Source organism: Glycine max, chromosome 14 (assembly GCF_000004515.6).
Source record: "Glycine max cultivar Williams 82 chromosome 14, Glycine_max_v4.0, whole genome shotgun sequence".
Classification (NCBI taxonomy): Eukaryota; Viridiplantae; Streptophyta; class Magnoliopsida; order Fabales; family Fabaceae; genus Glycine; species Glycine max.
In genome coordinates this window covers 43,521,624-43,535,271 of record NC_038250.2, presented here as the reverse complement: position 1 = coordinate 43,535,271, position 13,648 = coordinate 43,521,624, and the positions used below count along the sequence as shown (strand labels likewise).

At 34.5% G+C, this 13,648-nt stretch overlaps 1 long non-coding RNA gene across 1 annotated transcript; it reads right to left on the bottom strand.

Moving 5' to 3' along the window:
- Positions 1 to 10,604: 10,604 nt before the first annotated feature.
- Positions 10,605 to 11,998, bottom strand: LOC106795924 (uncharacterized). The gene is made up of 3 exons (XR_001384545.3): positions 11,928 to 11,998; positions 11,768 to 11,840; positions 10,605 to 11,052 (listed from the first exon to the last, which is right to left on the bottom strand). It is a non-coding gene; the product is annotated as an uncharacterized lncRNA (long non-coding RNA).
- Between the last annotated feature and the right edge of the window lie 1,650 nt (positions 11,999 to 13,648).

Here is a 13,648-nt window from a genome sequence, read left to right as displayed (position 1 = left end):
CCCTAGAAGAAGTCCAGACCTCAATAATGACCAAGGAGATGCAAAAACAGCAAGACTCCAAATCTGAGGAAAATGGTGAAAGCCTGAATATTTTAAGGGGAAGGAGTGAAAAGAAAGGAACAAGAGGAAAGAAGTCTAGATCAAGGTCAAGGGATTCAAAGAATGGCCAGAAAACAAAGTTCAAATGCTTTAATTGTCACAAAACTGGTCATTTCAAGAAAGACTGCCCAGACAAGATCAAGAAAGGATCTTTGGACTCTGCTAACATAGTTGAAGCCTCTAAAGGTTATGAGAGTGCATGTGTTTTAGTAGCTTCTAATACCAAAACACAAACAGAATGGATTATGGATTTTGGATGCTCATATCACAGCAGCCCGAGAAAGGACTATTTTGAAACCTTGGAACTGAAACCAGTAAGAGTTGTACTGCTAGGAGACAACTACCCTTGCAAGGTACAAGGCATTGGAACTGTGAGATTGAAGATGTTTGATAACAAAGAATATCTACTGAAAAATGTAAGGTACATTCCAGAACTCAAAAGAAATCTTATTTCCATAAACATGTTTGACGATCTAGGATATTCAACTAGAATTTTAAATGGTGTTCTTAAGATTTCAAATGAATCTTTAATCATAGCTAAGGGTAACAATAATAAAAGTAATGGCTTGTTTATTCTTGAAGGTTCCACTATTGTTAGACATGCATCGGTAGCTAGTAATACATTGATTGATAAAACAAAACTTTGGCATTTGAGATTAGGTCATGTTAGTGAAAGAGGATTACATGAACTTGAGAAACAAAATCTGCTAGGTGGTGATAAACTAGATAAACTTGAATTTTGTGATCATTGTGTGCTTGGTAAATCACATAGAATAAGCTTTAGCACGAGTATTCATGTTTCATCTAGGCCTTTTGAGTATGTGCATTCAAATTTATGGGGATCATCTAGAGTGAAAACTCATGGTGGAAGCTCATACTTTCTCACTATCATAGATGATTTCTCAAGAAGAGTATGGTTGTATGTTTTGAAAAATAAGTCAAAAGTTTTTCAAAAATTCAGAGAATGGCATACTCTAGTTGGAAATCAACTTGGTACAAAATTAAAAGTTTTAAGAACTGACAATGGCCTAGAGTTTTTTTCAGAGCAGTTCAATGAGTTTTACAGGAAAATAGGCATCAAAAGGCATAAAATAGTCCCTCACACTCCACAACAGAATGGCTTGGCAGAAAGAATGAATAAGACCATTTTGGAAAGAGTGAGGTGCATGCTTCTAAGTGTAGGACTGCCAAAGACCTTTTGGGGAGAAGCTACAAACACAACAACATATTTGATTAATAGATGTCCTTCGTCAGCCTTAGATTTCAAGACACCAATGGAAGCTTGGAGTGGTGAACCACCTGATTACTCAAAATTAAAGGTGTTTAGATAATTGGCCTTTGCTCATGTTAAACAAGGAAAGCTGGATGCAAGGGCTATAAAGTGTGTGTTCATTGGCTATCCTGAAGGAGTTAAAGGGTACAAGCTGTGAAAATTGGAATCGAGTGAGACAAGATGCATCATCAGCAGGGATGTAACCTTTGATTAGAGCAAAATGGCAATTCTAAGTAAGAAGCAAAAGGATAACAACTCAAGTAGTGAGAATACCAATTTTGAGGTGGAGCATTCTGAAATTTCATATAATGACAGTGGAAATGTTATTGATCACTCTGATCAAGCAGAAGCTGGAGATAATGAAGAGCTGGTTACTCAACATGACTTGTCCAATTATCAATTGACTAGAGATAGAGAAAAAAGGGTGATAAAGCCTCCAAAGAGGTATGGTCATGCTGATATTATCTGCTATGCCTTGAGTGTTGCGGAGGAGATTCAAAATTCCGAACCAAAGACCTGGAGGGAAGCAATTGAAAGTGAAGACAGCCAGTTGTGGCTTCAGGAAATGAGTGAAGAAATGGAATCTTTGAGAAAAAACAAGACCTGGATACTTGTGGATCAACCCAAGAAGCAGAAGGATGTTGGATGTAAGTGGATTTTCAAGAAGAAAGAAGGCATTCCAGGAGTAGAAATGCCTAGATTCAAGGCAAGATTGGTAGCAAAAGGCTTTACATAGGTTGAAGGAATTGATTACAATGAGATCTTTTCACCAGTTGTGAAGCATTGCTCAATTAGAATCATACTTGGTTTGGTAAATCAGTATGATTTGGAACTTGAACAGCTGGATGTTAAAACAGCTTTTCTCCATGGAAATCTGAAGGAAACCATTTACATGAACCAGCCTGAAGGTTTTGAAGAAAGGGAGAACAAGGTGTGCTTGCTGAAAAAATCTTTGTATGGGCTGAAGCAAAGTCCTTGAATGTGGTACCTGAAATTTGATGAGTTCTTGATTAGATATGGCTTCATTAGAAACAGATATGACAATTGTGTATATATCCTGAAAAATGGGAAAATATGTGTTATTTACCTTCTCTTGTATGTGGATGACATCCTCATAGCAAGTGCTAATAAGGAAGAGATTAGGAAACTCAAAGAAAGCTTGAATACAAAATTCGAGATGAAAGATCTAGGGTCAGCTAGAAGGATACTCAGGATTGATATTCATAGGGATAGGGTAAAGGGTGAACTATTCTTGTCCCAAAGCAATTACATCAAGAAAGTGGTGGAAAGGTTTAGGATGCATCTAAGCAAACCTGTTAACACACCACTTGGTCATCATACAAAGCTATCTGTTATTCAACCACCAGAAACAGCTGAAGAAAGGTCTAAAATGGATCAAACACCATATGCCAGTTGTAACGACCCACCTCGTCGCTATGATATCCACACTCTAATATACGCTAATTTCAATTTTTATAAAAAGAACTCCCTTAATTTTGCTTATGAAAACCAAAGTAATTTTGTCACAACATGCATTCATCCAACAACACGTCATTACTTAAGTGAATATACATAATTATATAGAAACAGTAACTCGGTACACGTCATACACATAAACAAAAATTAAATATGTTCATAGATATAATTAAAATCTCAGTTTTACATCTTTAACTCAACAAAATAAAACTTAAAATCCAACTACGGAGGAGTTGATTACAAAACACAACTCTCTCCCAAAATAACGCCAACGTCATCACGTCGGCTCGACGGCTCCTCACCAGAATCTTACTCCCTGCACCCTGCCACTGTCATTATGGTCTCACGAATAGGGTTTGTGATCATCACAGGTATCAACCACACGATACAAAATTACAAGGGTGAGTTCATTATAAAAAGAACCAATACCAAAACCAAATAACCACAATTAGCAAGGAACATAGGCAAACATGATGAGCATACACAACATTCATTATTCAACACTCATATCCAACAAATATTCATCATCCACATCCAACAATTACTCATCATCCATCCATGGACCCAATCAAGACTGCACAGAATGATGCATGCACCTGACTCAACACTCATATGCAATGTAGTACTACCAACAACAACCAAATCTCAGGAAATAGCCTAAGTGTGTTCATATGACACTCTCACTTAGGGAACTGTGTTGAGTTTGTTGAGACCACCCGTGTGTGCAAGTAGCAGCCCCTCTCCCATAGGTGATCAGCCTGGGAGCCCAAAGGTGTTCCCTACCAGATGACAAGCCCCCTAGTACAAAGTACACTTGGCCACAGTTACTCTATTTCTTGTGTCGTATGAGCTATGATCATGGCCAAAAGTAAGTGTCAAAGACCATGGACCAATTAAAGCGCCTAAGCATCCCCTCAGAAATGCTTAGATTCTCTAACCATGCTAGTTACCCACGTCTGGGCCATCCGACAAGGTCAGTGCACTCTACCCCCCATGATATACACTCCATACGATGTATGATCGTGGCCAAAAGCTAGTGCCAAAGACCCTGGAAGGTCAATGCACAGTGCCCCCCACGACCATACATAACATCCAACATATGAACGTGGCCAAAAGCTAGTGCCAAAGACCATGGAAGGTCAGTGCACAGTGCCCCCCATGAACATACACAACATGCACATGCCAATGCATTTCCAACATTAATCAACATTCCATTTTCATGTCATTCTCAACATAAATATCATCTCGTCTCAATGATGTTATCAACAACAACAACAACCTCATTTTATATTCACATATTCATCAATAATAACAATTCATGTATATATATATATATATATCTTTCATGCCTGAGATTCACACTCATGGACAAACATAACAATATCATTTATCACAATACATGTATATATCGCTTCCCACTCGTCAAACCCTAATTTCTCCTGAAAAACTAGCATGCATATCAGTAACAATTTTATCGCATCCCATTAGTTAAAAATATAATTTTCTTGAAAGAAAAATCAGCATGCAACAGGGACAGACAAATATCCTCATAGCTAGGTTCCCTGACCCTAACTATGGTATTAAAATGGTAAATTTTATAATAAACTCCCCTCACCTATTGTGAGCTACCCCGCAGATTCCTCGTCGCGTCACTTGAAGATTCCTTTTCATCCTTGCTTGTCGATTCCATGCAAGCCTCTCGAAGGAAAACGAAAAGTCAGATTAGGTTTTCATTCTCTACCGAAATCGCGAGCCTAGTTGGAAGATTCCGCTTTGGTTGAAGGGTTCCTCTCGATGTGGGGTTTCAACGGAGAACAATGGTGGTTTGTGGTGGCTAATGGTGGTTGTGGGTGATGGAGAAAGTGCTTGGGATGTTAGAAATGGCTTTTGAAGAAAGAAAGAAAAAAAATGGTGTTTTTCCTAAGCTACACGAAAGCAAAGCTGAAAACGCTCAAGTGAGAAATGGTCTCGGACACGGAAACGTCGTGCACACTCCAGACATCTTCTCAAAGATCCCAACGGTCAGATATGGGAAAAGTATCTTGTAAAGCTGCAGACAAAATTTCAAGAAGATCCAACGGTTAATGAAGGCTGGGAAGCGTTTTTACCGAGGCAGCTCATGTAACTTCCTCAAGAAGCTTCCTCGTGGCTTCTTTGAGAAGCTTTCTCAAGAAGCTTCTTTGAGAAGCTAACACTTTAACTACTAACACCCTTCTAATAACTAAACTCACCTCCTTGAAAATAATTACGGATAAAAATAACGCAACAAATATAATCAAACATCAAACATAATTACTAATATATATATATATATATATATATATATATATATATATATATATCAGGGTGTTACACCAGTGGTGTTGGAAGCATAATGTATGGAACGGTTTGCAGCAGACCTGACTTGGCTCATGCTGTAAGTATTATAAGCAGATTCATGGGAGATCCTGACAGCACACACTGGGAAGCTGTGAAGTGGACACTAAGGTATCTAAATAGATCATTGAAAGCTGGATTAAGGTACAAGAAGACAACACACGAGGCAACAATCACAGGCTATGTAGATGCAGATTTTGCAGGAAATGTAGACACAAGGAAATCTTTAACAGGATATGTGTTTACTTTGTTTGGTACAGCAATAAGTTGGAAAGCAAATCAATAATCAGTTGTTGCTCTTTCAACAACTGAAGCAGAATACATGGCCCTAGCTGAAGGAGTGAAGGAAGCAATCTGGCTTAAAGGTATGACTAATGAACTTGGAATAGCACAAGCTTGTGTCACGATTCATTGTGACGATCAAAGTGCCATTCACTTAGCCGATCACCAAATGTACCATGAGAGGACAAAGTACATAGATGTGAAACTACACTTCATCAGAGATGTGATTGAATCTGAGAAGGTAAAGGTGGAGAAGGTTTCAACAGAAGAAAACCCGACTGATATGTTCACAAAGTCCCTCTCTAGTGTCAAGTTCAAGCACTTTCTGGACTTGATCAATTTCGAAGATGCCTAAAGCAGATTGGTAGGAGTGCAACCTTGAATCACAAGGTAGACACTTGCTGATTTGGAGTCAAGGTGGAGATTTGTGGTGTGTGACTCAAAATTACAATTGGCACAAGTGAGAAGGCTTTAAAGTGGTGTCGTCATAACTATATTAAGTTATTATAATTGAATTGGTTTTGGCACCAAAGTATAGCCTTTGTTCCTAGGACTAGCTTTTAGAGTGTATATATACTCTTGATCATGTAATGCAGAAAGAGAGTTTTTTTAGAGGCTGCAAAACATAAGAGTTGCAGGAAATTCAGAGAGTTCTTAAAGGAGGTAGTGAGCTAGGTGATTGAGAGAGGTTTGAAAAGAGAAACCAAGAGAGATCAAAGCTAGCTACTGCTTGTATTGAACTTGTAATTTCATGATCAATTTGATGATAAGGAGCTGCATTTTCCTGTGGATGTAGGCACATTGCCAAACCACGTAAATCTTTGGGTCTTGCTCTGCTGTGCTTGTTTTCTGTTTTTTCTGGTTTTTTGATCTTGTGTAGCTTTAAGAGTAGCAGAAATTATACAAAGAACCAACATATGTCTTTAGACTGTCATCACTCCCCATTGTCACTACATAAAGTAATATAAAATACAATACATCAGCCTAATTTCGGAGTACGTGGTTAGGAAACATGAGAAGAGTGGCTCTGAAGATGATGTTAAAAATTTAAAATTCTTGTAAGCCAAGATAGAACTTGATCCATAGTTGCAAACACAAGTAATATATAATATTTGCATCTAATGTTAAGAAATGTCACTGGAAGGTGTAACACTTATTTTGGTGGGAGTTGCAAATTCAATGAGAAAAAAAAATTATCTATCTTCCTTGCTTAGATGCTACATATTGGAGAATTGATACTTTGATGAGCTGAGTGGTTTATTTATCATCCTAAAAATAAAGATTCTCGTGTGTTAATGAACAATGCTCTGGAAATTAAAATGTATATGGTGTGGTGTTTTTTTCACTGACACCTCACTCCCTTTTGAAATTAGGTTAACCATAGTAGAACAAAATGGATCAAATGTTAATGCAACAGTCCAAGCTTCTGTTTCTAGTCCTTGAAAATTCATTTCACATGTTTATGCCACTTTATGAGTTTTTTGGTTTTACCATTGTTTCAAGTGCAAAGAGTACTGAATAAGAGAGGTTACAACAAAATGAAATGAGTAAATACACCAGTGGCCCAGAAACGTAGAAATTCTTCATAAAAAGAATGTTGAAGTAAAGAGGAAAAAAAAGTGAATACCCAAATCACCTAATATTCCCCATTAGAAGAGTTTGGCCTCTTAGAAGCAATAGAATAGACAGGAAAAAAGGTGAGATAAGTAGAGGCTGCATAAAAAAAAACTCAAAGAAGCCATCAAAGGGGATGAAAATTTACCCGAGAATGCCAACAGAGAGAGAAGGAGACGCCAAAGAGAGAGAGAGAAAGGCACGTTTGAGGTCGGAGGCAGGAAAGAAACGACGAAAGACAAACAAAGACAATAAGAGAGAAAGTGTTTGGATTGTCAGCAACAAATAATTCTCTACAGCTCTCTGCAGTCATTAGGGTTGTCAATTGTATCTAACGGTTGATATGAGGCATGTAACGGTTGATATGGGGGACTTTCACGGTTTTGTTTTCAAATTTTTTGATATGGATAGTTTTTAAACTATTTTTCAAAAGAAAACTGGAGTGATATTTTATGATAGTTTAATTTTTTTATTTACGAGTTATTATTAGTTTTTATTTTATTTTATGATTTTGAATTCATAAAGTAACTTTTTTTAGATTTTGACTTTTGAAGTCGTAATTTTTTCTGCATTTTATTGTGTTTTATTTTCTTTTGTTTTAAATTTTCTAAAAATTGTAAATAATTTTATTTATTTAATTATTAAATTAATATTTTTTTAAATTTACTTATTATTATTTTTATTTGATATTTATTATATTTTTATGATTTTATTTAATGTGTTTTATATTTTTTTAATGTTTTTTATTTAAAATATATTACATTTTATTAATATTATTTTATTTGATATATTTAAAATTAAGATAATATTTTAATAATGTTATTGAATTTTAATTTTTTTAAAATTAAATAAAAAAGTATCTTAATGATACGAGTAGTAGTTGGCCTTCTCGATATTTGTAATCATTTCAAAGGATCTTACATAAAATATGGATCTAAATATTGAGATCATTTGTCTTTACTTCCAGGGGATTGAAAGTTATGCTGATACACTTTCAAAATATTTTTCAACTTGTATAATAAGTCAACAAAGTCATCATAATTTAAATTGCAAAATATATACGTTACAATCGCATGCAAGTAAGGAATTCAAAATTATTGATTGATCACTATTTCACTTCACGCACCAATAGAATTTGGAGTGATTTTTTTTAATAAAGTAAGGAAATAACAAAACAAAATCCAAACAACTATACTACACTAGGTATATAGTGACAGATAGCCTCACACATGAAGATAAAAGACTAATCCCAAAAGTGAAGGTCTTGAGTATGATTGGAGCATTTACTTTCTCATAAACATTTTACGCACACAACAAAGCTAATAAATGTTACGGAGCTATATGCACCACACTTATACATTAGTTTTGAAATTTAAAAAAAAAAAGTCAGGGGGGCTCGTGGTCTTCCTCATATATATGTCGATCCGTCCTTGATCTCCACATACAAGATAGAGGAATCACTCATGTTCTTATAGAACCCAAACAAAAAATAATCCTTATCAATCCATAATAAAGTTCCCAAAGTTAGACCTTTCAAAGTTGCAAGAATACTCCCATCAACATTAGCTACAATTGTTCCTTTGTTTGCGTGTCAAGAAATCAAGCACAAACCACTACCAAAATAAGTGGTTGTGTTAGGACTTAGGACTACAATATGTTGTCAAGAAATCAAACACACCCCACTAGAGATGTTTGTCAAAATGCCTACAAGAACAAGAGAGCCTAATAGAATAGGCGAGAACCAAGATGAGCTATAAACTCCGATACCATGTTAAATTTCATCATAAAATCAATTGACATCAAATGAATTACCCAATAGATATATAAACTACACCCCGAGAACTGAGGTCGGTAATGTAAGACTTCCTAACATTATTATGTTTGACTTTGGTATCAAAATTATGTTGGAAAATTTTCTTGAAAATTAAAAACTTTGTAATAGATTACATTTGGGCTATATAACTGTAGTAATCTCTCTGTAATAGATTACTCATCAACTAATGTTAGGTTACCTCGAATATTTGATTATTTAATTTTTTTTATTTAATAATAATAATAGTTATTATTATTATTATTACTACTTAAATATGCTGGTTTGTCGAGTTTAACAAAGTTTTTTTATAATTTGAATTTGGTCTTTTTTTATCTAAAAAAGTTTTTTAGAAAGCTTGAGCTTTGCCTATGTATAATAAACAAGTTGAGCCGAGCTTTAAATAGGTCGAGCCAAAGACCTTTGACAAACTACTCGGCTCATTTCCATCCCTAGTCCTCCAGTCCATAAATGGACGTTGACTGTGACAAAGAAATATTGATTGTCATGTGTCTTGTTCTTATTGAATTATGACAACCATGTGTTCTCTAATTGACCAATGACAATAACAATAAATCTCATCTTCCATAAAGTTGACATCCAATCAGATCATGACATGTGACCGTCATCATCCAATAAGAATGTAACACGTGACAATCAACATTCATTTTTTAGTCCAATTTTGGACTAGAGAGCCAAGATTGTGTAATGGGATAAAATACAAGGATAAAATTTGTCAATAATTTTAAAGGAGAACCAAAATCGAAATTAAAAACAACTAGAGAGACCAAAATCGAAATTAAAAATAACTAAGGAGACCAAAATCAAAATTGAAAATAACTAAGGAGACCTAAATACAATTTTGCCTTCAAAATAAATTACCATTATGATTTAATATAGAAAATCAATCCATTTTTTTGTCAAATTAATTTCAAGAACTTTTAAAATAAGTATAAAAATTAGTGTTTAATATCAAAATTAGTTTTCAACAATGCTTAATTATTGTTTTAGTCTCTAGATTTGAAAGGTGTATTACTTTTAATTCCTAAAATTTAACATCATTTTTTATGATTTTTGCAAATTATTTTTTTAGTCTCTAACATAATAAATTAATAATTTGACAATTTTTAACTCAAATTAATTTTTTTAATCACTTATTAATTTATTAATAAAGTATCAATTTATTAATTTATTGTTAGAAGTAAAAAAAATAATGTCAAAATTCAGAAAATAAAAAAAATATTTTTAAATTTTAAGGACTAAAATAAAAAATCTAAATTCTTGGACTAAATAAGTAATCAAGCAAAAATAAAAATTTTTCAGTTGTTGATTGACCAAACGAACTAAGCTAAATGACGGATGTTTCAGTGCGTAAGACATTCTGCCTCTTGTCAAGGATGAATCTATGCAGCTAAATCAGATTTTAAAACTACATTATAAAGTGGAGCATTAACAATAAGGAAAAATAAAATCTGAAGTACAACATTGGCAGAACAAGTCACGCGTTATATATAAAATTAAAATGATAGGAAACAATATTGAAAAGACATTTACCAGATCAAATGAAATCTGTACAATCATCAGAAATAAATACATGCCTCTGAATACTAACAAATTGAATTATAGATGGCACTTGTTACAAAAAAATGAAACTGAAACTTAGATGACAAAATTTGTGTAAACGAAATCACCACTCACCGAGGGAGAGCTACTATAGCAAGTGAGGGTAACTACAGTCTAACCTAATTTCAACAAGATATAATATGCATGCTATAGTATAAATTACGGCGAAAAAATATTTACAATACGTCTCCCAATGAAATTGGGACTTAGATGACAAAATTTGTGTAAACGAAATCACCACTCACCAAGGGAGAGCTACTATAGAAAGTGAAGGTAACTACAGTCTAAGCTAATTTCAACAAGATATAATATGCATGCTATATTATAAATTAGGGCCAAAAAATATTTACAATACGTCTCCCATGTTTAAGAGTGACACTTTTTTATCCCCCAAAATGACTTGATAAAAGTACTTTCTCCTCCCAAAGCATATGTAAAGATGTCAACAATCTGTCCTACGATGCAAGTCCTGCTCCACGAGGCATTTTCTTCGAATATGCTGCCACAAGATTTGATTCAACAACTCAATATCTAACGAGAATAAAAGTTTATGGCATATGGCATAAAGCAACAAATTATTTTTGTTATAACAATCAACAAATTCAAAATTGATTACTATGCTATACGCTGATTGTCCAAAATATCTCCCCTAGCTCACTATTACAATTACCTTTTTTTGGCACTTATAGGTTAAATTTGAATTTATTTAAATGTTCAATGAATTAACTCATGGCATAACAATAATTCTTGCCAACAGTCAGTAGTATATCTTTGCAAGCAGTCTAATTATATAAAACAAGGGATATGTAACAAATTATCTAATTAACTATCCATTAAGTTACACAAGTTAAATGAAAAGAGCAACATTATATTCTCTTGTAATATTCTCCTATTAATCTCTTATATATTATTAAGTGTTAAATAAAAAGGGAGATACTACAATAGTTACAATAAACGGCCGAAAAATAAATTAACAGCATGTCATCCTATAAACTAGAATGGGCCATATTAAAAAATGAGGGATTATACTTCACAAACTAATGACAAGAACCTTTGTTTGCTGCAATCTACAACCTGATTCTTTATGATCTATATTAATTAAAAAACTTGATTAAAAGGTCAATTATCTGTAAAGCTCAAAGGGAAATGTTGTTGACTCCTTGCAAAAATATAATGGCAATATAAAGATGAAGAGATAGAAAGAAAGATCATACAGTCTTCAACATCCTTAAGCTGGTAATAGTGGGGGGCTATCTCCACCAACCACTCTGGCTTCAACTCCGTCACCTGCAATTTGTGTATGCGATTTCAGCTACTGAAACATCCATTGAAAGAAGTCGTGAAACATTTGAATTGGTTAACAGTTAGGAATACCTGTCTCATATACTCCTTGGTTGTGAGTACTAGTTCATGGTATACAACCCATCTGGGAAGAACCTATGAAAGGTAAACAAAGAGAAAACAATGAAATGAGAGAAAAGATGAGATTTTCTTTACAAGACCAATATCAGTCCAATGCACCTAAATGCAACATAAAGTTGTTTGATTCTCTTTTCAAATTGCCTCAAATTGGAATAAAAACACACACACACCAGATTGAATTGTTAGGATTTCTCTAAAAATTTAAGGCTCAAGCTCAGCAACATACTAAGAAAATAAATTAGTTCCTTTATGATCATAACAGGACCAGGTTACATCAATATTACAGCTAGTAAAGAAGATATTCAACTCCATAGCACTAAATATCATGCTACTCAAGCTGTTCCTATAGATGATGAAGACTCTCCATAGAGCGCATCCACATTTGCAAATTCTTATACTTTGATGATTCAACTCCTAGGTAAGAATTTTCATTTGGATGCAATTTTTATTACCTTTTTATCAATAAACATTGAGGGTCCTAGGGTTTATCAAGTCTTAAGTGATTTTAATTATATCTATTAAATTAATGATGGCTTTGGCACGATTTGTTAGATTCCATCTTAAAACCAATTGACATTAAGTGAAGTTGCACAACATATTATATAAGCTGCAGCTGGAGAATTGAGGCAAGAGATGTGGGACTTCCTAACACACCCCACCAGAGATGTTTGCCAAAATGCCTACACGAACAAGAGAGCCTAATAGAATAGGCGAGAACCAAGATAAGCTATAGGCTCCGATACCATGTTAAATTTCATCATAAAATCAATTGACATAAAGTGAAGTTACCCAATAGATATATAAACTACATCTCGAGAACTGACGCCGGCGATGTAGGACTTCCTAGCATTATTATGTTTGACTTTGGTGTCAAAATTATGTTGGAAAATTTTCTTGAAAATTGAAAACTTTGTAATAGATTCCGTTTGGGCTATATAACTGTAGTAATCTCTATGTAATAGATTACTCATCAACTAATGTTAGGTTACCTCGAATATTTGATTATCTATGACCAGTAATCAATTACCTAAATGATTATCTCTCTTTCAGATGTGTTTTTTTTTTTTTGCTACTCACGCCTACAAAAGGTTTGAAACCAGCCCTTTCTTCTCTCCTTCGAAACCAGCCTTTTCTTCTCTCCTTCGGCTGAGAACAGTGCTACTCTGCCCACTGAACTCCCACCCCAGATTGTTTCCTCTATTCCCTTTGTTGCACCAGCTTCAATCATTAATTCGTTGTTCGCACTTCACCTCATTTGAATATGTGCTAGCTACTGACTACGTAAGGATAAAATAGAAGAAAGCTAAGGGAAGAAGTAATGCGCTGCTTTATTTCCTGCATGAATATCCCTTTTATAGGGATTACAAAAGCTATATAATATTCAAATAAAATATTCTGATATAACATAAAGAGTATATAATTCTACACATGTCCCCTAAGCAGCGACACAATTAACAGAATATCTTCAAAATGGGTCCCTGTGCTCATGCATAGTCTTCTAGATACTTCAGTTTGTTAGTGGCACGTGTGGGTCTGCAAGTTGCTGGTTCAATGGTGCCTGGCCCTGGAGGGATGGTTCCGATATTGCTATCAATTTCCTCCCCCTGAAAACCGACCTTGTCCTTAAGGTCGTAAGCAGCTTGTAACTCACTCCAGTGTTCCCATGTGGCATC